We start from the raw sequence: 24,473 nt of genomic DNA, 5'->3' as shown, positions 1-24,473 counted from the left end.
CTCCTCTCTATTAATTCTATTTCAAGGAAAAGGAAACACTGCATGAGTTTAGTTTCGTCGTAACGTGTACGTGTGTACGTAGATAGAAGAAGAGGAAGAAAAAAAATAAGTATGCGAGGAACGGAGGAACGGAAAGTGAGAGAGAGGGGGGGCGGGGGAGAAGAAATAGAAGGAGAGTTAATCAGCGAGCCGTGATGATCCCTGTTCTCGATAAATGAGACAAGATGAAGTGTCAAGATTGGACCAAACTGACGTGGGTCAGTCAAAAGAAGAAGAAGAAAAAGAAGAAGAAGAAGAAGAAGAAGAAGAAGAAAACGAAGAAGCAGAAGACGAAGTAAGCTATTGTTCCCGGCTCTGCTGTTGCATGCGAGCTGCAAGCGGGACGATAAGCTACGTGTACAGTTATTGATAGGAATAATGCAAAAGGCGACGATTTGCGGAAGGAAGCGAGAAAGAGAAAGAAAGAAAGAAAGAATGAAGGAAGTAAGAAGAAGTAAAGACGAGGAATATAGTAACAAGAATACGAAGACGAAAAATATTACGAAAATAGACCCGGCTATTATGTTCATTCATTCGTGCAAGGAGAACTGTTAAAAGGCTTAATAAATAAACGGTAAACATTAACGATTCGTAATAAGAGAAAAAGAAAATATTCAATTTGCACGCTACATTGTGGACGACCCTGTATTACATATCTACATGTATGTTGTTATATCATCGTATGTATTTAACAGTTCGAAGAAGTTCCTCCTCCTTCCTCCTCATCTTCTTAACCGTCTGAATGCTGATTGCAGAATTGCGCGCAAATGCGCAGATTAAAAAAAAAAAAAAAAAAAAAAGAAAAAGAAAAAGGAAACGAACGAATGAATATTCAGCAAGCACACATTTGCATAATTGCATATAAACCAACACACATTAACTACATTAAACTGGATGTTAGGTATGTAGATACATAAAAAATGTCACATCAATATAACGCGATAAGCGCGCTTCGCCCTCGAGCATTTGTGCCTGTAAATCATAAGCAACATCTGCGTTTGTCACAATGTCTTAGTCGCTTCGGAATCTTCAGATCGTTACAATTCATTGAACCCGTTGCTTTTACACGCTCGACTTGTAAGATCAATTAACCGTCCCCGATGATGTCCGGGCAATGAAAAAAAAAAGGATCCATCTTTCGACGAACGATCCGAATCTTGCGAATTGATTTAAATAAAACGCAATAAATTGAGGCAAAACGAAACGAAAATAAAAAATAAAAAAAATAATAATAACCAACGATCGTTAGTCAAAGTCTAGAAATTGATTTAGACGGTGATTTATTGTAAATACGTATCCTTGACTTTACCGCATCCGCGTGTGCATACCTGTACATTACACGAGATACAACAGACTTGTAATTTAATACAGGTTCGTTCCATTTTCCGCGGTTGTATAATATGCGATTTATAACGAAGGGTAGAAGAGTTCTAATAGCAGTTCCTCCGAGTCGTGCCCAGCATGGCAGCTTTGCAATCTACGCGCATGCGTACGATGTGTGTGTGCAAGATGTATTCGTACACAGACGTGAATAAGCTGCAGTTCTGTTATCTGAAAGTTGGCTAAAATGGGGTTAATACCCTGTTTACCAAATCCTTCACTTCTTATCGCGGCAATAACTTATGCATCCGTGTATATTATATACGCGGTATACGTAGAGCCATACGCACACACACGCGTAGTGACGTAGGGTAAATGGCCGGATCAATGCTCGCGATCAGAGACGACATCTTGCACAATTTATCAAGGATAATATACCTAGTATACACATATGCATGTGTACATGTGTGTACAACTGTAGTAAGGTATCGTATATCATACGCCTTACATGTATGTACGGTATATCACACTAGAGTGGATTTTTACTTCGCTACTATACGTATATATCACACGTTATAGACCATATAGAATAAATTCTTTCAATGACGATCGAGAATCTTTATGAGAATTCTCGTTCACCGCGTTAACTTTCTGAAATGAATCGTGTATATTATACGTATACATATATCATGCCTGACGCAGAGGCATCTTGATTAATTCATATTGTTACAAGGAAGAGAATGAGGAAGAAGAGGAGAAGAAAAAGCTAGGAGAAGATGCGGCTTTAGACTGACCGTCAGCCAGACCTCGAAATTCCCGTTTTTGCACACTGCAGGTTCCAAGTTCACAGGAAAAAATAAAATATATTAACATACAATTTGAATTTCGAACTAGTGTTTCAGATTCGTGATTAACGATTGAAAAGTCCTCGGATATCTAATTCATTGAATTGGAGATCTAACGAGAACTCGACTGTTAATTTTCAGGGCGATTGCAGTAAATTCCTTCTTTTTTTTTCTCTCTGAAAACATAGAAGCGGAAAGTAAAAAAGAAAAAAAAAAACATATTTAGCACAGCTTTCGATACGATAACCTCAATGCTACTCGTGTCGTTAAAACGTTACAACACGTCGTGTATGTACGATTCAAGAAAAATCAATTCGACGCAAATGACATTGTAGGAGGAGGGGGAGGTGGAGGGGGAAAGCGAAGGAAAAGAATTGAGCGAAGAATTGGGGAAAAGTAATGAACTTTGTTCAAACAAAAGCTAATTAGCGGCTAATTAACGGCAAATTATCCAAGAGATATTATTTCAATTTTTGTAAGTGGTTGTGCCAATTTAACGTACGTCCTTGAATCTAATTTCGGAACAGCTTGTAAACTGTGTTTTAACCGTGTATCGGTCGTTTTTACGATATTGATCCGATTCCGTTCTATTAGACGAAATAACCTTTCGATCAACGTTACGCTCCAACGCGATCTCTTATCGAGCAAATTCCCATTCTCAGCTTTTCAACTTTATAGGTATATCCATTCTATCTACATATTTAATACATATCGTACACTCGAGTGTTTTCAATTTACATAACTTGGCCCCACACAGCCGGACCGTGGAAAAAACAGCAGTCGGTCCGTTATGCAACACGAGACGCACATAGCTGTACATACGCGTATAGGAACATTGTATGCATATCGTATGTGTAATAAATACGTGTACGGTTAGTCGTATGTACGTACATAGCTAATTCTATTTCTCCTCTTTAACGCAGCCTCCTCCAACAAACTTAGTTCTTGGTACATTATATTTTATAACGTATGTATAACAAAAACAAACGGAATTTTACATAACCGCTACGGTATGTCGCAACAATTTATTTATTTATTTATCTCGCGTTTCGTTCCCTCCGATCTTCGGGATGTTTTTCTCGAAACGAATCAATTCAATTGTACTGCTTCGAGAAATATATACGTATATCGATACAAGTTTATCACACACTGTACGAACTTGATTAATCGGATCTTTAACTCATTATCATTATCATCGTCAAATAACTTCACATCTATCTATATCATAATCAACGTTCTTTATCTTCAATTGACGTTTCTTACCAAGGGCAACATTGTTTCATCAATAAAAACTTGAGCATTCGCTGTATTTATTCATACGATTGATCACAGTTTCGTTCGATTCAATCACGGGTCTTTTTTCTTAATGATCGATGCTACGCATGCAGCGAAGAAAAGTATTGATACCCTGGTAAGATACATTGATAACAAGTTTTCGGATCACGCGTACATGAATATTTTATTATAAATGTAGTAGTATACGTATGGAATGGAAACTTGATTGCCGGTCGTATCTCTCGTCGCCTTGTACGTACATAAATAATAAATACCTCTGTGCATTGCATACATCCGTGTGTATATATATACACAGGTAAATATGGATAAATGCACAAATTTGTTGATAAGTAACAACGTCAATCGACGTACGTAACTTCGCGTGTACTTGGATGAAAATACACCTGTAAATCGACTCTCCTATTTTACACGTGCATAGGTATAAGGACTGTAAGGTACCTTATACGATCCATGCGTGCGGAACAACTTGCAACGAGGAGAGCCTGGAGGGTGTAATACAAGGTAGGTGTGTGCATGTACATAATAGCCAGGACCTTATTACCGATCCACCCTATAGTCAAATGATTATAATACGTATTATAACAGACTAGTTCAGAGTTTAATGTTTCGTGTTTTACGGTTTATGATCTACGGTTTATTACTCCGTCGGGAAAAGAGGAGGAGGAGGAGGAGGAGGAGGAGGAGGAGGAGGAGGAGGAGGAGGAGGAGGAAGAAGAAGAAGAAGAAGAAGAAATGGAAGAATACTCTTGTCGATATTCTCAACAATTTTTTTTTTTTTTTCATTTTTTTCATCATTTATTCATACTTCTTATTTTCTTTATCTTCTCATATTTTCTTTAGCCAGCCGCAATTGCCGGTCATAGACAGGGTCGCCACTGAATGAAAAAAATTTATCAGATATGAATCTCAAGTGATATGGCATAGGTATGTATAATTAATCGCGTGTGTCAATTGTTACATATTGCGTATAATGAACGAAAAAACAAAAAGAGAGAAAAAAAAAAATTCAACGATGACAAATGCAACAACGAGTGTCAAACTTGTATAAAAATTCGAATGCAGCAGATACCGATCGGCTCTCGAGGCTTTTGACAAACGGACGGATGGTTACGAATCCGAGGAAGAGAGGAAGAGAGAAAGAGAGAAAGAGACGAACTGATTGTGAACGGGAGAAGTCAGAAACCAGTTTTTTCCATTCTTAAAAGTGGGACAAAAACAGCGTGGCGTCGACGGCCGTGCAGTGTGCGTCCCTCTAAAAAGAATATTCATAACAAAATATGTACACAGGCACTTGTCCTTCTATATATGTATAATAATGCAAATACAATACTACATTCAAATGTATGTACACAGGCCGATAGAGCGAAAGTTTGTCATACGTGGAGAAAACCGAACGTTTGAACAACGCTAGTTTCAAGCATTACGTACAACGAGAGAAAAGGTATTGAAAAATTACACAGCAATTTTCATATATAGTTAATTTCAAATGTAACCACCTGAATATCTATACGATGTCGATTTCGTAAAAATTTATAATTCGAGAGAGAGAGAGAGAGAGAGAGAAAGAGTGATAATTTTTTCATCATCGGTTACAATATATCACGTGCGCGGCAGCCGTAATAATTCTTGCCATTTTCTCCGGGTCGAAAAGTTTCAGCTGCCATTGCAGTTGGTTCTAAAAACCCGATCCTATTCCAAGCATAGCTCTGTTTGCTTTGCTTCTTTTCCTTCTTCCTCTTCCTCACTATATATATATACGTACGGTGCATTCAAGGTGAAACGTACATAACGTCTTTGTTCCATATATATATTGAAGATATTATTATTTCAACATTTGTAAGAAAAACCAGAGAAACAAACCGATAATTTGAAAAAGGAAATATATATATACACCTATATCAATAGATGTTTGAAAATCGTAGATTTAATGAAAAAAAAGGGTGTTTTGCTCCCCCGAAAATTACATCTTTTTTTTCTGTCTTTTCCTTTTTCAAATTATCGGTTTGTTTCTATATATATATATATATATATATATAAAAATTATATTGCATCGTTGTTATACAATTTTGAAACTGGCGCAATTGCTTCCTTTTCTTCTTCCTGTTCTTTTTCTTCCTCGTCATCGTCGTAGTTACATATCAACATGCATATACATGTACATCACTCCAGACACCGGATGCAGCAGTTATCTTTCTCGCTCGTTAAAATAACCTTTGGTCCATTCGTCGAGCTTTCCCGGCATATCGTATATACGTGTATGCATGGCATACCTTGTAGGTATTACGGCGTACGGTAATAGAAATATACTGAAATAAATGGTAGGTACCTAATATTAACCTACCTCGTATTGGGAGCAAGAGCGTTGCAGACCAACCGTGTGCCCCGCCTTTACGTATGCATAAATACGTATCTAATACTTGTGCATTATACGAGTAGCGCAGGAAGACAGGACCGGAATGACGAGAGACAAACGATCGCGGTATACTCGAGTACGTGACATAATTTATCATCGTTAGGGCTCGGATAAATACGTATTAAAAATTGAAAAAAAAAAACTGAAAAACTAAAATAATTTTTAAACAAAACTAAAAAAATATGTATTTACATATTAATCTCCGGTACTAGGTGCAACGTTATATAAACAGAGTATAATTAAAGATAATAACCGCGATACGCCGATCAAACGTTCGATGCATAACAATATGTACGAAGCTCGACTCGAACCGCACAAAATAAAAAAAATAAAAATAAAAGAAAAATAGAAAGAAAAAAGTAAGAGCACGCTTTGAAGAAATTCGAGAGAGTTGTTTGAGACGAGGGCAATTAATACACCAAAACCAACCAACCGCACCGCGAGGTTTGAGATACGCGATGCAGAGAAGAAGGTGGGGAGGGCGGGGGAGGATTCGTTAAACTTCCTAATTACTTTATCAAAGTCGAGTTAATGAACGAACAAAGTCGCGGAGAACAATCGCGCTCGGTCGGTAACGTCGGTCGACTAGTTTCGCCCAAGTAATGCCGCTTACGGAAAAGTTAACTTCTTATTATACCTTTCTCTCCCTCTCGCCCCTTCGCGTTTTGCGCTACGAATTGCACGGTGCACCCTTTTGAAATAAAACTGAACCCAGACGCTTTTTATAAACGTCAAACCGGAATGTCAGAGTCATATTGTCACTCTGTTCATGATTTAAAAAATGACGAAGGGACAGACCATTCAGAGAATCGTTATAAAATGTTACCCTATAGCGGTAGGCATTCGAGACAAGCGGATAGCTCAACATATAGGAGATTCAAATTACGTGCTCAAAACCGACAAGCCGCCAGCTTGAGAATAATGATGGAAAACAAAAAAAAACAGTGTCTTTAAAATGAGGTGTTAATAACTCATGATTTCCTCGATAATAACATCTCGGCAAATATTATGTTCGTTGTATGCGTTCAAGAAGAAAAACAGTATACGACGTATTCAATACTAAATGAATAATGAATTCACGTCTTGTTGAACACGTTAACGTGCATTAATAATAAATGATGATTTATATTAAATTAAAAATAGAAATAAATTGATGAGGATGTGACAGTAAATGGCATTTCTGACATTCTCGGTAATGAATCGATTTGCCTGTAGGCTTAAAAAAAAAGCGTTACCTAACGTTACGAAACAGTAGTTGACAAAACAAGTAAATGTCACCGATCGTTATCATTAGAGGTGGAATGCAAAAATTTTCAGCAAAAAATCGGTTAGCTTATATTTGAATCGCCCCTATAAAGGTTATTATTATACCTCTTACTCCCACGTGATCATGACAACAATAACAACAACTCCTCTTTCTAAGCAAGTAATTTATACCTAATTGAATTCAAGTCCAAAAATAGAAAATGTCACGACGAGACCGACGATGTAGACGGTACGCGTGTAATAACCACTACATACATGTATGTAACATGTGTGTGTGTGTACAAAAGGAGAAGATTGCCTTGAAATATGAAAATGTCAAAAATTCAGAGAAAGGTATAACAGATAAATGTTTACTACCCGTGCACGAGTGTTAAAATATTTAAACGAGTAATTTTATACAGTGAGAAATGTGTTTCCAGTCCTCGCTGTTATATGCGGATGATAATAATAACAATAGTAACAATACAAAGTTCTCGACTATACTTATTTTCATTTTCTACACCGCGCGTACAATGATCGAAAAATGGTATTGTATAATAATTCCGGATACAAAATGTGACAAACATGTTTTTCACATCTCTATCTATAACCAGAAAATGTACAATATTAACAAAAATAATCGCAATACCTGTATTAACAATTATTTAATACAACACAATAAAAGCCAACCATATTACGTGCTAGAATTCTGTTTTATATCAACCAACTTATCGATCTTGCAGATAAGTGATTTTTTTTTTCCCTCCAAGTGTGCAATTTCAAGGTGTACGATGTAGGTGATTTTAGAATCGAACATACACGACCGACGACGACGCAGGTGATTGCGACAAGGAGGAGGAGGAGGAGGAAGAGGAGGAGGAGGAGGAGGAGGAGGAGGTGGAGGAGGTGGAGGAGGAGGAGGGTCAGTTAATGGTGGGAAGAATTGACATTCATACCGCGGAATGGTGCCACCGCGTTCGATCTCCAATTACCTTCTCTTTCTTCGTCTTCCTTTTCTTCTTACTCGAGTTATAAATATACATACAATACGCACACATACGTAACGCTTGGTACGACACAAGAAAAACGGCCCCGAGTAGCAATGCGAGAGGCGACGTATAGGTGTAATAACGTATATGCGATGATCGACGAGTTAAAAGGAAGAGATAGAGAGAGAGAGATAAAATAACATTTTTCGTTTCTTTCATTTTATTTATTTATTTTTTTTTCGATCTTCTTTTCTTTTCTCCTTTTTCTGTCTTTTTTCAAAGTGGCCGTGGTGGTAGCAACAGCAGCAGCAGCAGCAGCAGGCCAACAGCTGACAGCTTTCACAAGTTACCCAACATTACCCACCCCCACCTCCACCTTCTACTTCTCCTACTTCTACCGCATTTCAACGGTATATCGGACAAGAATTTCGAATTGAGTTACAAAAGAGGAAGGCGGGGGAAGCAAATTTACAAAACAGAAGACAAAAAAAAAAAAATAATAATTTATACACGCGTCGAGATCGAAAGTGCAAAATTTGTGTGCCAGCAGCAAAATAAGAATGGATACTGCGATGTAATGTTATTAGAAACGCGTTGTTAATAATTATTGCAACGACAAGCGGAAGGTGGTGATAAAATTCATTAGTTAAATGTATATCGTCGTTGCAACGATGCAAAACGCCCACGTCACTACGTGCACAAACTGTCAGCAACGTACGTACGTTCTATACGTAACAACAACATACCTACGCCGTGATTTATTGGCATGGAAAAAATAATAACCCAATTCTAAGCGATAATTATTCGTCGGGCGTACGTACGTAATTCGGCATAGTTTTATTATACATGTATTATTAAAGTCACGGAACATCATTTGTTGCAATTTTAGAATAACTTTGCAAGGTAAGTTGGCTCTTGAAAGAGAAAAAGAAAAAGGGGGAAAAAAAAAGAAATATAAAAATATGGTTACATTTGCTTCGGTACGATTTACTTAATTTCATACAATTGTAACGACGGCGCTAAGTAAAGATTAAAGTTTCCTCAACATGCATCTTTGCGGTAATTTACAGTAATTTGCAGTAACGTTACCCAACTTCGATCGCACAGTTATACGCTCTGCGGTATGACTTGACGACGTAAACCGTATAAAAATTCATCATTATCCAACGCAACAACGACACGAATTATTACACAGTCAGAATTTATTACCGTCGTTGCGGAATTTTCAACATTTCCCCGTTATCCAAAATCTGTATAAAAATTCTTCTTACCCACAGCAGCGAGAAGACCAAGTTTCTTACACGTAAGTGTAGGGGAAAAAAAAAAGGAATTACACGTTCAATCCTTCTTGTTTTTCTGTTGTTGTTGTTTTTTTTTTTTTTTTTTTTTCCAATTTTCTTTCAAGTTTCGTTTCAACTTTTCCCCGTTACTTCTGTTTTTCATTAGCATAACGTAGTTCGTTCGCATTACAATACAATAACATACTGCGCCCGGTTTTAAATGAGAATGATCACCCATCCCCTTTTTCCTTTCCTTTGCCTTTTCTCTCCCCTCATCGTGAACTGAATCTCATTCATTCTTCGCCACTTTACATTCTTCACTTTTATTCCGGCTGTTAAAACTCCCGGGAATAATAAACTGTAAGAATCGCTTTTATCGCCACGAGTGACAACCGCGTTTGTCTTGTACAGTATATACATATGTATGTATAATAAAATAAGAGGGTTTTAGGAGAAACGTCAAGAGAGAGAGAGAGAAGCAATCCGTGTGTGTAAGTACGCATGCGTGTATATACTCGTGTGAGAAAGTACGGTAAATTTATACCTACAGCTGAACAATCTTACGGTCTTAAGACATTTAATTTATAACTGCATAGTTGTAATTATCCTGTACACGAATTGGTGCAGAATAAATAAAATTAAAATACATCGGTGAAGTATCACGTAGAATGAATCTATAATGATTTTGTTTTTTTTACATTTCATTCACGGTATCATCACGATGGTGGTGGTGTGTAATGTATACCTATATCTGCCCGCGGGTATAATATCGTATACGAGGTAATCATCCCGAGAAAAACGAAAGGAAACGACGACAACACGCCAAAACGAAAAATGAGAAGAAGAAGAAGAAGAAGAAGAAGACGAAGAAGAAGAAGACCCGAGGCATGGTGCCGCTGCTTGCCTGCTGTCGTCACATTACAGCTTGCATCTCGCGCGCCATTTCGTTAAAGGATATAGCATGTTAATTAAATACAAAATAAAAACGACATTTACACTTAGTTTGCATTATTTATTTCGGCTGAACGCTTGCGTATAATAACAACGAATACATTCACGATCACGCGACGTTAGAATCGTTGTAACATACATGTACGTGTCACGTGTAATAGGATTTCAAAAACTCTTTATCCGATAACTTATCGCGTAATGTATCGCATAACAAGTATAATCGTCAATAAAAATGATGCGGAGAAAATAGACCATAATTATTGTCACCATTATCTTCTTCGGTAATAACAATTGTCTTTTGTACCGGCGTAATACAACGGATTACAAGCGCAAAAAACGGAACGAGTATTATAAAATAACTCTGGCTCGCAACTAGCGTCTTGACCTCTCCTCTCGCCGCGTAAGATCGAAACCGAAAGTTCAAGTTCGCAAATTCCGTTTGCAAACTAAAAAGATTGACGGTTATACCGAGGTCGTTGTTCGCCGATGTAGAATCGTTGACCTGTACGGGGTCAACGGGGTCAACGCGCTCCACGACCAATGCTGGATATTAATACGACGATGCATCCCGAATAGTCGTTGCCGATGACACGCTGTTTCTTTACGTAGGCAAAATAGAGCATAAAAAGAAAGACCAGAAACCACTCCAAGACTTATTTATATACGCAGTTTAATCGGAAAATTTTCACCGATCCTTGAAACCTACTCGACTCTTCTCGGGAAAATACGATAAAGGTGTATAAACACAAACGTACGTTGACAAATTTTTACTCTTCCCAATAATATACCAGCGCTGTGTGTCTCGTCACATGTGACATATACATTTTTACATAGGCCATGCATGTATATATCTTGGCATATTTACTCGTTGTTAGTTTATTTGGTTTATCGTCGTCCTCTTTGGGATTTTTATATCTTATACATGTATGAATGTGTGTGTGGGGGCAGATCATCTGGTTTACGGATTTCCTCACATCACGCACCCGAATAATAATAATAATAGACAATAACAATAATAATAACACATATATTATAACCTAGCCGTACGGTATACGTATAAACAATATGTTTTTTGTCATGTTTCTTGCCTTCCAAGTTTTTCCTTTCGGTGTGCTCTTGTTTCTTAACACGACCGCGACGATGAACCCGTATACCATACGTATATACCGCATATAATATCTACGTATACAGCGTACAAGTTTTAATAAACATGTTGCTTTTTTCTCTCTTCTTTTCCGTTCAAGCCACTTATCAACTTGGTATACATAAACTTTTCTCAGAAGGTTGAAATATTTATACATCTGCGCATACGTACAACAAGTTTTCTCAATTAATTTTCGCTTAAACGCTTGGATAAAAGAACGAGCAGCATCAGCAGCAGTTATATTTAATTAATTATATCTGTAATACTCTAATTATTTAACACGCGCCTTGTGTTGCTGCTGCTGCACACAATTGTTGTAATTTATAATCACGCGCGTGGTTACTCAAGGTATACTTTTCCTGTGTTACTACCGCCAAAGTACCATATATACGCATGTGTCGTGTACATACGTTGCATACGTAATATACGTGCAGATGAAGAAAAAAAAAAAAAAAACAGGAACCAACAACGGGTAGCAATAAGGGAAGAAAGGTGTGAGGTAATTTTCTCATACGAAATTAAATCATTTGCCCACCTAAGTAAAAATGGATAGGGAAGAGATGATGATGACGATGATGATGATGTTGATGACGACGACGACGCGGACACGGAATTGCGGGGCTCTTGTGTTGCTGATATACGACTATATCAAAGCAATTCGTTCTTTTGAATATTAATTGCAATTAAAAGTGCAAAATAGATTCCAGACATCAAAGAACCTTGTTACACATACGGTAAACAGAGACATGGTCGTGTTCGTTCGTTTTGTACCCCCATACTCCTACGGTATACATATATAACGCAGACACCACAGATATATCATGTATATGTATACAGGGTGTTCACAAATTTTTTGGGGGAAAAAACTTTCATGACATTTTCCCAGTTCTAGTAAGTTACCAAAACCTAAATCGTTCAGCTCGTCAGCTCTGTGTTAGTTTCTAATTCAATTCGAATTCGAAAAAAAATATAATATACAAATCTTTTTTAAAAGAATTTGGTTAAATCATGTTTCTTATCTCGGCTTTCCAGGTTTTCCAGATGCGTGGCCACCCTGATATTACAGTACATACACGAGTAGTGACGTGTGGTGGAGTGCGTGAAAAAAAAAAAGGATCGTTCCTCGCGTGACAGTCTGCAGTAATTTTGACGAGGATAGCAGAGAGCAGGAAAGAAAACTTTAGGATAATAAAATGTATGCCACAGACATTGTTCGTGTACGTAAAGTGTAGATAAAAATAAGTAAATCTTTAACACGTATATGCATGCAGTGTGGAATGAGATTCAATCGGTTCTTTGCAAACGTCTCTCTTTCACCTACAAGTATAAAATCTACGGTCTAAGGACCTTGCAGGGCGGAGTCGTCGTCTCATTCTTCTCGCAGCGCGATTTTAGCGTTAGAAGATGGTTGGTTAGTTGCTTCAGTGTGAGAGATTTTGTCGATGAACTCTGCATTTACATTCAGAGTGCTTTGTTAAACTCCCCGTCCTGCTACCAACGTTGCTGCTACTCTTGCCGATGTGCTGCGATGCCGACCGTTATAACTTTAAATGCTTAGCAATTCTACCTTCCTTCTATAATAACCTCCTCTCCTCCTGCTCCTCCTCATCGTTGTACTTGATGCATTTATACGAAGGCTGCAACAGCGGGTATAGGAAGTAATAAAGAAACTAAAGAGAGTTACAGATCCATAGGCGCGGAGATTAACTCTATTTTATAATCTTTATAACCACACGCAACAATCGACCGTCTGGCGTAATTCACCACATTGATGCACGCAATTAACCTACATCTACATTGCAGCAGCAGTAAATTTCAAGTGATTGTAATTAATTGAATAATTAGGTACACACGACACATTGCTGTGAGAAAATACAACCGCGAACAAAATTATAACTACTAGACTTTGTTAGCGGAGTCTTGTGGCGTGCCTGAGGTATAGAAAAAGAAACCACTCTCTGTTCCTCTCTTGTAAAACAACGCACGATAATCCATGTACAACGCAAAGTTTCAAAAAGTTTCACACAATAGACCGTGAGACGACGACAAGTCAGAAGTTAGTAACGTTAAGCATATATAGCGTAACAAAACACGATGAAAAAAAAAACCTTCTTTATACAATTTTAGAACGTACGTTCAACGAGTTGGCATTTCGTAATATGAAACTTGTCGTCTTTATTACCATATTTTACTAGCTGAATTTCAGACAATTATAAGAATCGAAGTACCTAACGATTTTACCTAAACGTGCATCGTTAAAGTAAAGTGTATTAGCAACTTCAACCTCGTGCAAGACGAGACTGTTGCTTCTTCCGTTCTAGTCTTTTTGTCTTCTTAGAATTTACATATTGCATTGATTTAGAATAGAAATAGAAAGAAGAAACTTATCCACACGTATCCTCCTTCCACTCTTTGCAGAGAATTTATATGGCTTGCGCAACAACATGAATAATTGCCTCGTGTAGACAAGAACCGTTACTATAACTTATCTTACATACGACGTCGACGACGACGAAAGTCTACAACAGCCTTACGATTGAACAACGCTTGTGAAAATTACCTGCCAATTAATTGTTAGCATTCCCAACTTCACGCATATCTACACGATGCATATTTTCTTTCTCCGTTCTCACCGTTCGTGTCGCGCAAAATAAGGGTATGGATCATCGTCACGTTGCGTGCAACGATGAAAAAATAAATAAACCGCACGTATTACATTTTGTGTGGAAACGTGGGGCGAGATCAATTTAAATTTGTCGAAAGAATTACGAACGTTATGCGCCACGTGTAACTTGATCTCAACTCGAGAAGTCAAGAGTTGTATTTTACACGTGTATATGTAATAAATACGTACATGCATACATGCATATTCCCTCCGAAAACAACAAGCATTCGTTTAACCCAAATTAGCCTTTTTGCTGCCGTTTATCGCTCGTTCGCGTTTCTATTTCTATCGATTAACGACCCTGAGAATTATATTATATACGTATTTCATTATCCGACGTACATACCGTGCATTCGTGTCGCGTGCCGACGGGAATTTTAAAGCCGTCGCAAAACCGAAAACTTCTCTAATCGAGTCTTAAAACATTTCCTGCAGCTCTAGTTGACTTTCATACTATTAAAAACAATAACGAGGTTGAAGTTGGCAACGTTGTCGCAACGAAACGTTAATAAAAAAAAAAGTCACTATTTATTTATTTTTACTATGATTTAAAAAAAAACTAGGATTCCAAAATACCAGTATATTTATTTTTATTACGGTTTAATAAATTCCAAACAGTCAGAAAATTGCGAAACAACTCGGTTTTTCCTCGGCACGAATCGTTGTTGTTGCGATAACGTAGATGATTTCGACATGATTAAAAAAATTACCAGACTGACTTTTCTCCGAGCTTATTCTTACTCTTAGAAAACGCTCTGAAGGAATATTCTCATAATTTAAATTAGGTACGTATTTTCAATGAAGGTTAACGAAACGTGAAGAATAGCAAGAGGAGGGCATGGGAGGAAAAGCCGGGTGTGAACGAACCAACGAAGTAAGTAAGAATGTAAGAAAGGTAGAAAGGAAGGAAAGAAGGAAGAAAAGAACAGATGTCTTCAACTTTACCTGCCGGCGGTCCGTCGGCGTTGAGTTTAGGGGAGAGATCTATTAGATAGGTAGGAACGGAAAACCGGTTTCAAAGAGAAAGAGAAAGAGAGTATTATAGGTATACGGCCGATTGTGTTTCGGGGTTAGCAAACAGAGCCCAAAGGTAAAAAAAAAAAAAAGAAAAAATCACCACCAAAAGAAAAATGAAAACCCTAGGGAATATTTATTCCCTAGCTGACGATGAGATCGAATAAAAACTTTCCGTCAAACGTTTGGAGGGTGGGGGGGATGCACCCAGAAAACGTTAATAAATTAAATTATCTTCGTTGTTTAACGTACTTCAGTCTGTTCGAAATGAAAGTTAAAACGAGCACACGCGGCGTGCAGAGCAGTTCTCGTGGCGTTGCGACGGCCAAGTTTCGCCGCTCGAATCGTCCGTGCGATGGCGCCACCGGTATGAAAAGCGTGGCGTGTTGGCAGATTTGAGGGGGCAGATTTAAGGCCTAGACGACGCACCGGAACCGACGCTCATATGTTGCATGTCGCATGCGTACGTAAATATGCATGTTACAGGTACGTCGGTAAGCGAATATAATATACAAGCAAGAGAAATAAGCATGGCGGGTTTTTACTCACCGGCAAAGCGAGGCAGGTTAACGAAAAGAAATCCAGTTTCACAGGATCATGTTAAACGCACGGTCTCACTGTTGAGTAGTAGGTTAGAAAAGAAGCTTATCCTCGTCGCAGCGGCTCTAGTTCCACAATTCTCACGTGACACACTGTCTCACTAGTTTTTTCTTTCTTTCTTTTTTTTCCCCCCTCTTCAATCTTCACACTGTTACAGTAGTTGCGTGGAAGAAGAAACGGTATAAAAATAAAAAAAAAAAAATAAATAAAAAATAACCAACAAACTAAAAACCGCTTCTAGATACTTCTCGAACAACAACAACAACAACAACAACAAAACCAACGAAAACTTTTTCCCGCGTAATAATATTACAATCGTTTCGATATGTGAAAAAGAAATAAAAAAAAACCGAACAAACTAAAAACTACAACAACAACGGCAACGTGGTGTAATAATTATCGCGTCGTGGTCACGTTGCTGAGTCTTCGCGTCGTGTTCGCTCGCATCTACTGCCGTTTTCTCTCCAAGCCAATGCGAGAGACAATACTTTTCGGGCTAGGTTAGTAAAATCGTCGGCGCGCGCACGCGTTACTCTCACTCGTCTCGTGGCCGACACCGCAATGACTGAAGGTAGCGCTGGAAGGAGAGGTCCGCGGGGTGGGAGAAACCTCGGCGAGAGGTGGTGGTGGTCGTAGGGAGAGGTAGGACCGAGGTGGTGGGGGACGAAAGGGGTTTCGACGGCGGGGGGGGAGGAAGAGGAGAAGATGTTTTATGAGATTTTTGTTCCTCTTTTATTTTTATTTAATTTTTTTCTTTTTCCTTTTCTTCTTCTTCTTCTTTAAAAATGATAACATTAAATATACCGTGTTTATTTATCCCCTCCCCAAGCCCGCCCTTCTCATCCCGAGATTACCGTTTATTTTAGAAATACTTGAGTTTTGTGTAAATAACGGCTACATCTGTTGCCCCAGATAACGAAACTCTGCAGGGTACTGCGCAGAGTTTGAGATGTAATAATAAGTTGTTCGATGGTTTATTATACCGGTGCAGACGTTCTTCGTTATAATACCTGCATGCGGCGTGTGTATCATACAACGCGACGTGTGCGTTGTCTGTCATGGTGTCGCTGGTTTTTTTAACCGTGGCATATAACTGCGGTCTTGTGGTATTTTCGGGTTCACAATCGGTTCAACTTACTACGCGTGACACTTGCGCTACGTTTCACGATCCCGATATGTTACGTACATTTATACAAAGGATCTCTCGTCATCTCGAAGCCGAAAATATGACCCGAGAATGCATCACGAATTGGAATTTACGCGTTTAGCTTCTAGGTATTTACATGCATAAGTACGTATATTCTTGGAATTGCTTGTGACTAGAATTTTTTTAAAATTTATATCCTGTTCCGTGATTTCATGCCTTTATTACACGTCGTTAATAAAACCCAGTAAATGTAAAATAATTTTGTACGTACGCAGGTGTAAAAAAATATGTATGTATGTATGTACATTGTGCGCATGTGTGTGTATGTATACACAACACACCGTTCTGGCAACAATTTATGCAGCGAAACGTGTTAATGATACCTAAAGTGTAACGATGCTTAAAAAACCAAACTTTTAGACGGAGGTGGTGCAAAAATAACTACTTTTGCGGTTTAAAATTATCTCGTAGAAGATATATATATAGTGTTGTGTAGACATGCGTGTATGTATGCACGATATGTACGATATAGCCGTGCGTTAAAAGTCACACCACATTTCTAAAGCCACGAGTAAATATACACGTACGCGTGTATATGTATGGAAATACGAGTTCTATGGAAACGTTGCGAAAATCAAGCGACGACGAAAGCTGCACAGGATGTCCGAATTCGCAAATTCCAATAGCTGTGGATGCTCGTATAATGAACGTATAAACAAATGTTAAAGATTTTCCATCGAGCGATAAATTATACCGTACATACAACGCCAAAACACTGCGGTGTCATGCACATGGGGCATTCCACGTCAAATCAGCAGCCCATGTACCTCACTCCTTTTGATTCTGATCATTTTTTAGTAAGACGTTCTTACCAGCCCAAAATGATGTCGGGAATTGTTTCAGATTTTCTTCACCCACTGGTGAATTTTATACAAATTCGCAAGACCAATTGCGACAGCGACATTTTTTGAAAAATCGTATGGTGCTTGAAAATCACGTTTCAAATCACAGAATATGTGTGAATTTTTTCAGATCTAAAAAATTCAGATTTCGCGTTTCATCTAACGTAAAAATCTACGATATATCTATACAACACGCAGAGTGTCGTTCGCTGTATTCAATTACGTTATAAATACATAACATTGCGGATGATTACATCCGCGGTTGATCGACAATCAGTTTTTCGCCAGGACGGACGTTCGGTAGCCGCGTCCATTATACCTTATGACTATTTACGCGTGCCTACAACTTTCTAGTATAAGGTAGGTCGCGGTAATCCCATCATGCTTATAAGCAGCGTTCCTACAACTTAGTAAGATTCGCGAAAGATCTACATATTGTATATATATATATATATGTCGAGGTGAAGCCTCGGAAAGGCGGAGAGGATGTAGGATTTCCATTTCGTGGATTGCTCATTGTAAAAAGCGCGATGATCCCAACACGTCCGGTCAATTCGCTTGCTTTTCCGTGACTGTCGATTTCATTCAAGCGTTGTTATAAACAAACCATTTGTTTGTTCTATATTCAAAGCATGTTGAATAACGCTTGACGCCTGATACGGCGGACTCATTCAAAGTTCAAGTTTCCAATTCACTTGATGATGCATCCTCTTTATTCTTCTCCGACAATATATATATATATATAATACAACACATGCAGCGTAACAGAATTGTAAAATAGCCGTGGATAAAAATATGGAAAGATGATAGAATCAAAGTTCCACAACATCGAATTTTTAAAGAAGCGAAAACTTAATTTATACTGTTTAAAAATGTTGAGAGTCAAAGTATGGGGCAGTAAAAGCGTAAAAAGGTCACACAACGTAGAATGCCAAATTCTAGAATCGTCAGAATTCTTCTCAATAACATAGAATCTTGTACAGATTATCGAATTTCCGTTCTACGTTTTGACTCCCTTCTATATTTTGTCGTTCGATGATTTTCAATTTTCCATACTTTGATGTACCGTGTTTTTAAATTCTACGAATAAGATTTTTCCGCGTCTATGAAAATTCGTTCCATCAATCATTCGTAAGCCCAGTTTTTTACCCCTAGCCATAGAAAATCTGCCGCACGGTAAAATCGATTAATTAATTTTACTCGAACGGAGAATATACAATGTGTAAGATAAATATAACGACCGAACCGATTACAAAACACGTAAATTGTAACCTCACATTTAAGCGCATGGGTATACAACGTATAAAAACTGTTTCGTTTTATCACCGCGAGCTTAATTAAGATCGAGACCTCGAGTGCTGCGGCTAATTAAGATTATTTATACACCATTTCCTTACGCGTGTAACACACACATACGCACACGCGATGAGGTGTATTTCTTTTTGTTTTTTCAACGTCTGTTGATCTTAATTTACCGCCTAGCCGTGTATAAATATTATTATAGACGCGGTGAAATAAAAAATTGAGAAAAATGAATACGAAGAACTGATAACGAATGGAGGAACGATTTTTCGAGTCTTCGAGTCTCGAAACAGCCGACACCAACGACCAACTTACCAGGCTTCTGCAGCGGCAATTAACGTCATACTCGGGGGCATCGGACCCGCGTTTACAACCCTTAAGAATGCGCCCTTTCTATGCCATTTAGGTACGCGTATACAACCCTCGGACGGGTAGAAGGACCAACACATGCGGTGCCGGCAAACGGAGAACAAAGAACGGGAATTTTCTTGTTCCGAAATGCAGCGGTCGAAAGGTTTTCAAGGATACTTAATACCGAAAAGTTTGTTCCGAAGCACGATTATACGGGTGCTGGTTATAAAGATCCCGCTGCTCTACGTGGAGGGCAAGATGGTCAAATTTTTCTTTCACACCTACAATTCAAGTTCAAGCGTAGAATGTCTGCGTTTCTCTGCAAACATTCGCGTTGTATCTTAAATTCGTTTTAACGAAAAGCTGCTGTCAGCGTGGCTCGATCGTTCGCACGCGTTGCGAAACTGTCGTGAGTACCTAATACGTATTATTTTCTCAAATTAACGAATCCTTCAGCGTGATTCAAAGAAGACGTAGGTCGGTATTATGATAAAAAGAGAGGGAAATTGAATACCGGCGAGGCTTCGCTCATTAAACGTTGAAATCGCAATTTATGCACGGGCGGTGTGAAAATTATTAATTCAAAGCTCCGTAAAAAGCTCTAGAAAAGGGACAGTTCTGGAGAGAAAAGCGTTTTTGTGTACGTCTGTGTGTGTGTGTGTGTGTGTGTGTTATACGGGTATACATACAATATACATATATAAGCAAAGTATAATAAACCAGGAATTATTGCTGGCTCGATGCTTAAGTCGACAAAAATTTGTACCTGCACTCACTAGCGAGCTGCTTGCGGTAAACGTACCTTTTAAAAATCTTTCGACAAGTATAACATCTTTACGGGTATCTGAACACCGGCTTAATGCGCGGCGAAAGGTTTGTACGTAGATGTAAAAAAAAAATAATGATATAATAAAAAGAAAACCGATTGAAATAATTTATTTCATTCGCCGCGACTGGCGTAATGTTTAATTATTTATAACAGAGGTAAATAGAATAGACATTGAGATGTCGTTAACATAAATGTATGAATTTATGTTAATTGCATTATAAGATGAGAATCGCGTCGATGCTACAACGATAAGTGAGGACTTTGATTGAAACATGTCTGGCAATAAAACATAAATCTCTCGTTAGTTTCTGGCACGAATTGAAAATACACCCTCTGACGAAGAGAAGAACCGATGATTTGATTTTTTATTTCATTTCATTTTTAATACGGAGTACAGCCGACGTGAATGAAGACGAAGATAAGGATCGATGAAAAGCCAGATGCGGAGGAGGAGGAGGAGGAGGAGGAGGAGGAGGAGGAGGAGGAGGAGGAGGAGGAGGAGGAGAAGAAGAGCATCAAAGAGAAGCATCAACGACCTCCTCCGTAATGTACTATACATCCAATTCAGAGTTACCAAGAGGGATGATGAATTACGTTAAACATCGTTATCGTGACAAATTGAGTTATTAGTGTTTGTTGAGCGATAAACTAAAGAACCCGTGAGATACGGGGAGTGACGAACAACGCGGCTTCCCCTCGTCCTTCCCCCCTTACCGTCGACCGACTCAACAACCAGCCAACTATAACGTCTTAGGAAAGTTCCTGTTGCTCCGACATGACGCAATACTTGGAGCGTTAAAAACACCGTAAAACTGAACGTAATGCCTATGAAATATGCTCCTGCAATCGAGTCGGAGTCTAGCGGGCCATGCGTGTAAATCCATCGACACCAAATTCCTCGTGTACACACATAACGCCGTGTTCACGCGAGTGCGTGTGTAATATATCGTGCGGCTTGTAGTTTTCTACGAACGTCGATCTCAACATTCGACAATACGTTGTATACTATTATACTTTTTTTTTTTATTTTTAATTTCACTACTTTTCATCATCATCAACGATACGCGATAACGTCATTCGAACAAGTTTAACGTTCCCGGTCGATCCTTCCAACAACAAATTCCTCTTTCGATCGATCTCTGGAGTATGCGCGTCGTGTGTAAGTCAGGTATTTGTAGAGGAACATCGGCAGCTGCTTTCGTCACTCCGAACACCTACCTATCCATAAAGTACAGGTAGATACACGCGGAACATTTATTGCCTCTGGATGCGACGAGTGTTTTCGTCATAAGTCAGCCACGCCCAAGCTCTGTACGAATACGTTACGTTATACCTTGGAAGACGAAGGTCCTAACGAAAGTATAAAGAGTGAAAGAAATTTTCAGGCAAACGACAAAACTCGAGTATTTATCTTGGAAAATTGATCCACAGCCGTGAGTCGCCGTAAAGAGTTCTCCTCATTCTTCTCCTATGACGTCTCTTCAACACCGCAGCAATTCTCGTCAGACGGACGTTAATTTCCCTCGATTCCGTCTTCCGCGCATGCACGGTACACACCGTATACTTTTCACCTTGTTCACAGTGTATTCTTCGGTCTTTCGTTTGTTTACTTTATATCTCGTACTATATCCTTCCATGGTACACGGGGCCTGCATCTAAGGCCGGTGTTGAAAGGGTGAAAAAAAAAGCGAGGCCTCAATAAAGAGTGGAAAACAGGTTCCAGGCTAAACAAACCAAACCTCGGCTCGTCGCCGGAGACGTTGACTGACGAACACGTCGCTCCGTGAGTTTAAGGTTCGTCCGGGTTATGGTCTCGGCATAACGCCGAGATGTCTCCGTTGCTTCCTTCCTTTCCTCCGCGACGATGTCCTGGATCGGAGATGATGTTGTACTTATTCGACCTAACGTTACTCCGGCAGCTTTATTGAATTATTTATTTTACATGCACGAATGAAATACGCATCTGCGGATCGGTGACTCTTTGACTTCGGTGCGGTGCAAGGAACTCGTCTTCGCACCGATGTATCCGCGGGGTCGTTAGACGAGAAAACCCGAGTTTTTAACCCTTTGTTGAACGCATTTTTGTAAGCCATTTTCTTTTTTTTTTTTTGAAAACAATATGGCGGCCCCTTTCGCTCCGTATATATTTTCGAAAAGATATTCCGAACCTTTCGATTGTATCCTGAAGGTTTTCGGAGTAGCTGATCACGAATCTGGATTGCTAAATATTTGTGAAGAGAGGTAATTCACGATAAAATGGAAACAAATTCAACGTGAGTAATTTTTTCTTCCAATGTATGCTGCAAAGGTTTATGTTTACCAAATAAACTGTTCGTCTCGTTGATATGTAATTGTTTATTTATATCCGAAATGATTATTTATCAATGTTCCACATGTATTTTAAAGTCCCCTAAGAAGGTACGGAAAATAAACTCCACCCATAAGCGACGTCACAAGGGACCTTTGAGCAACGCCATGGCCGTGGAATATCGCTGGTACATATACGTACGTACAACAAAGGTTTGATAGACTTCAACGTAGCCATGATTCCACCTCGAGATTGTAAGATAATTCGTAGGTCGTCTTGGTTTATTGCTACTTTCATGATTTACTCGATGCATCGTTTGATACTGTTTAGCTCTCCCCCCCCCTCTCTCTCTCTCTCTCTTGCACACTTTTTATCCGGCACGAATCCGTGATTCATTGGTCTAATCTTCGCCCGTAATCATTTTCATGTATGCCTAACAACTACGGAGAGGTGAATCGCACCTCTTTCAGAGTCGTAAATCTCGCCTCGGCGTTCAATTCATCAAAACTCCATTAAAAGGAATTAACATTCTGAAACCCAGACCATCTGCACCAGCCGAAAGATTTATTAAATCGAGTATAAAGGCTGCGTGAAGTTTGTAGTTCCAGAGACCCGAATATCGCCCGATGCATTTCGTAGCTGATGCTGTAATAACAGGTCTGCAGAAAAATATTTCATTTCAGCTGCATGGGATGTTTTTGGTCAATATTACGTTTTCGGGTAGATACGCTGAATCCAAAAATCACATCCATTTCCATTCCTCGCCTACAGTATTTTTACACTATACAAGATGTTTGTGTGAAAAACAGCTTAACAATAATGAAAAAATCAGCATTTCCTTACAATGAATTTGACATTATTTCTTATAAAATTAGACAAACAATTTCTTCGTAAAATGTACTCAACATTCCGTGTTCATTCTTTTTGTCTGTATAAAACCATTTATCTTTTCTTTGATACACACATCCGAAGACGCTTCCGCTTTCCATTTTCTCTTTCCCTGTTTTTACTTATTCTCGAGTCTAACTCTAATACATATTAAATGAAAGTAAGAAATCACTTTTGCATAGAATTTTTAGAATCAAGAACAGGATACCGGATATCGCGTTAAACGGGAGTTTCACTTTAAACAAAACTACAAACACGAGTTCAGGAAAAAATCCCGACGCGACGGAACTTTTTGAGTATTTTTTCCCGCCGTAAATGAGTGAAAATCATTACGAAACGGTGTAAAAAAACCTGTGCAAGATTTTCGGTTGCAGACCTGTGTAATTAAAGTTTCGAGAGCGAATTTAATACAACAAGTATAATAAAGTCTGTACATTATAATATAAAAACTACATGTATAAAAAGTTTCAACTACCGGTTGTTAAAAGTTTAACCGTCACAAGCGAATGCACGTATAACAACGTAACTGTATATAACGTAACAAGGTCACGTGAAAGAATTTTTTAGAATTTAATACAGTTACTAGCATGATGGGAAATCACCTTTTCGTTAAAAATACCCTATAAAGCGTATGTATAATGAAAAGAGCATTGTAATAATTAAAATGTCGGAGATTGATAACCTGAGCGACCGCGTTTCTCTCCGTCGGTTAAATTTACTGCCGTTGTCAGTCGTCTGTGACAATGACGCATGGACGAGACTCGGTCTCGTCGAAGAAGCGTACCCACAGATTTAAAGAGAGAAAGAGAGAGAGGTTGAGTTTTCGTTCGGCATTATTTCAATGCTCCGCATGGAGATGTTGCAGGGAATTCCCACGTTGGAAACAGTGCACCAGTCCGACCACCTCCTCGAGTGCCCTGAAGTCGGTCCAAGTATACCGTATAT

At 38.7% G+C, this 24,473-nt stretch overlaps 1 protein-coding gene across 7 annotated transcripts in view; it reads right to left on the bottom strand.

The window, feature by feature from the left end:
* The window catches only part of LOC124215999 (TOX high mobility group box family member 3), a 171,437-nt gene that overhangs the window by 38,596 nt on the left and 108,368 nt on the right, over positions 1-24,473 (bottom strand). For 2 of the 7 annotated variants that reach the window (XM_069135828.1, XM_069135831.1), the window contains exon 1: positions 15,751-16,368. The exons of the other annotated variants lie outside the window; for them this stretch is intronic. The gene's annotated coding sequence lies outside the window, so the exon portion shown is untranslated. Of the gene's footprint in view, positions 1-15,750; positions 16,369-24,473 lie in introns of those variants that run through there. 7 annotated transcript variants of the gene reach the window in all.

This window comes from Neodiprion pinetum, chromosome 4 (assembly GCF_021155775.2).
Source record: "Neodiprion pinetum isolate iyNeoPine1 chromosome 4, iyNeoPine1.2, whole genome shotgun sequence".
Lineage (NCBI taxonomy): Eukaryota > Metazoa > Arthropoda > Insecta > Hymenoptera > Diprionidae > Neodiprion > Neodiprion pinetum.
The sequence above is the reverse complement of the archived record's forward strand: the minus strand, read 5'-3'. Positions and strand labels throughout refer to the sequence as shown.